We start from the raw sequence: 3,611 nt of genomic DNA on the forward strand, positions 1-3,611 counted from the left end.
TTGATATTTATAACACCTAGATGGACTCCTCCCAGTTTTTTTTTTCATTTTTTTCTCTTCCTTTTTTATCTCCAACAGAACCACGTAACTTGAATCATCTTATTCAGCCTCATAAATTGAAGGGGAAAATGAATAATACCAAGACCAGACAGTCATATGAACATTTAGTGGAAATAAAGAATTATCAGACTTGAACACCAAAGCTAAAGTCAATGACAACAGAATCGATACCCAATCTACAACAAGCTGTACAAATGGGAACCAGTTACACTAGCATTCCAGGTGGTAAAGGAGGGAGATATGGGATTCATGCTAAGGACAGGGGTGGAGGGAGGACAACACTGGTGGTGGGATTGCTCCTCATTTATTGTCACTATCTACCTTCAATATCAGTGTGAAAGATTTGTAATTTTCTTTGGCTACAATAAAAAATTTAAAAAATAATAAAATAATATATAATATATTTATAATTTATAATAATAAATTCTATAATAATAAAATACAAATAAACTTATAATAATGAAAAATTAAAAAACATATCCTCAGTAACCTAAACAAAATCTCACTTGTTCCTGACAGCTGAATTAGATTAATAACTCTATGCTCTCACACATGCATTATCATATTGTGTGTAGAGTATTCTCACATGTATATTTCTTACCACTTATTTATGGAAAATTTCCTTAAAAGTAGGAAAAACAAAGTAGGAAATATTCTGATCTCTGTAGTTCTTGATTGAATAGTTTCTGATACAAAAGTGAATGCTCCATAAATGCTTTATGTCAGAATGTGAGAGTCATGGATGTAGAGATAGTATAGAGGATAAAGTGTCTGCCTAGCATCTAATCAGCACTACATATGATCCTCTGACTGTCAGTAATGGTCCCTGAGCACTTCTGGGATTCATCCTTAACTTTTCTCTGCAGAGAAGATAATATATTCTATATAGTAAAGCCATCAAGACATCCTCAGTGTTCTATGTGAAAAATACATTCAGTATCTGTCCATTTCCCAATACAATCAATATGATCAAATACCAGGGTTTTTTTATTATTATTATTATTGAAATTATTATTAATTGTCTTGTTTCATTTTGCTCATCTAGTATTTAATTTCATCAAAGTCAATAATTATTTTCAAATATATATATTGGCTTAACTCACATCACATCTCACTATTCATCACTGACCTCACCATCATTAGAGACTAAAGGAAAAGTTCTGTATGCTCAGATTTCTACCCACTGAGATCATGGACTACTCTATCCCTTGCTCATCTATTTCATCTCCACTAGTTTCTAGACTGAGTGAAATTCTTTTTTGGGGGGTTGTGTTTTTGGGCCAGACCTGATGACCCTCAGAAATTGCTCCTGATTTGGGGGACTATATGGGACGCCGTGGAATCAAATCAAGGTCCTTCCTGGGTCAGTCGCATGCAAGGCAAACGTTCCCTACCACTGCACTATGGCACCGGCCTCATAGACTGAGTAAACTTCTTTTCTATTTACCCATATCCATCTCACTTTTCCCTCCCTCTTATTTTGTTCCATTAGCATTCTATTGAACTGGTTTTAAAATTTACTTATTTCTGGCTTTAATTGCTCATAGAAGTAAAATTTTGTAAAATCAAGGAAGTAATTATTAGGTTCTTTTCAAATGAATCCATGAATAAGTACGAATTATTTGAAATAATTTGAATTTTATTTTAGTTGCCTAAGAACTGATAGCAAATGTGACAACTTAGAAATATTTTATTTGGGGCCGGAAAGATAGCACAGCAGTAGGGCTTTTGCCTTGTAAGCAACCGACCCAGGATCAAGGGTGATCAAATCCTCAAATCCCGGCATCCCATATGGTCCCCCATGCCTGCCAGAAGTGATTTCTGAGCAGAAAGCCAGGAGTAGCCCAAAGATCAAATAAATAAATATTTTATTTTTAAAATCCAGTTCTTCTAATAAAATTTAATGATTATTTCTAGTTCTTCTTGGGGGATGCACAGCTAATTGTGCTTAGGAATTACTCCTGGCTCTCAGATATTAGTCTTGGTGGGGCTTAGATTTACATATGGAGGGTTGAAGATTAAAACCTGATTAATTATATGCAAGGCAAGCATGCTACCTGCTCTACTAGCTTTCCAGTCTCCCAAATTTTTAATATTAGTAAATGATATTTGTTAATTGCGAACTTATTTGTATAGTTAAATTATACAATATAATAAATATTAGAAAGTGATAACTTACTCATTACTCAGCCAGATTTTAGGCTTTTAAAAGAGTTCCCTCAGTTTCTTTGCACCATATGTCATTGTTGATTCAATGAGTTTATAGTGAAGGTGATTTAGATTTATTCTATGTCACTATTAGAAAATTTCCAGAAGTCTTATAAACATTTTATTTTAGGGGTTAGTAATTAAAGGAGTGGAACACATGTTCTGCATGTAAAAAGCCCATATTTGACTCCCATTTTGGTCCCAAGCACTGCAGAGAGTAACACTTGAAAACCAATGTCTATGACTACACCAAAACAAAGTAAAGCAAAATAAACAAAAATAAAAAAAAATAATCAAAGTAAATTGCAAAAGTGAATTTAGATGGGGCCAGAGCAATGACATAGCAGTAGGGCGTTTGCCTTGCACACAACTAATCCAGGATGGACCATGGTTTGATCCTCCCACTTCCCATATGGTCCCTCAAGCCAGGAGTGATTACTGAGCAAATATGGAGGAGTAACCCCTGAGCATCACCAGGTGTGGTCCAAAATAAAAAAAATAGTGAATTTATCTGATCTAATATAGCCATACATTATTTTATCATAATCAATATAAAATATTTTATAGGATTTGTGCATATTAAAATTTCAAAATATGATTAGCAAAAACTGCAATTCATATCTCAAAATGGATTACCCCCCATTTTAGCTTATGGCTATCATATTAGACACCTCATTTACAAAGTCTGAATGATTTATTTTTAATTGTTTATTATTAACTATTAAAATAAGTGGCTAAAATAGCATATGCTGTAAATTATAGTACTGCAAATAAATTTTGACAAGAGTACATAAATTTTATAATTATATATAAGTATATATGTGTATATATAAGTATATATTATAAGTATATATGTTCATTCTCAGTCATATTAACAACCACTTTTAAAATGTCAATGTCAGGGGCCGGAGAGATAGCATGGAGGTAAGGCGTTTGCCTTTCATGAAGAAGGACGGTGGTTTGAATTCCCGCATCCCATATGGTCCCCTGTGCCTGCCAGGGGGCAATTTCTGAGCATAGAGCCAGAAGTAACCCCTGAACACTGCTGGGTGTGACCCAAAAACCAAAAAAAAAAAAAAAAATAGGGGCCGGAGAGGTGACGCTAGAGGTAAGGTGTCTGCCTTGCAAGCGCGAGCCAAGGAAGGATCACAGTTTGGTCCCCCAGCTTCCCATATGGTCCCCCCAAGCCAGGGGCAATTTCTGAGCTCTTAGCCAGGAGTAACCCCTGAGCGTCAAATAGGTGTGGCCCAAAAAAAACAAAACAAACAAAAAAATGTCAATGTCTTTTGGATCTATCGTTACAATCTAGAGGTCTCTAACAGGTCAGAATCAGCAGAGACCTT

This window comes from Suncus etruscus, chromosome 6 (assembly GCF_024139225.1).
Source record: "Suncus etruscus isolate mSunEtr1 chromosome 6, mSunEtr1.pri.cur, whole genome shotgun sequence".
Lineage (NCBI taxonomy): Eukaryota > Metazoa > Chordata > Mammalia > Eulipotyphla > Soricidae > Suncus > Suncus etruscus.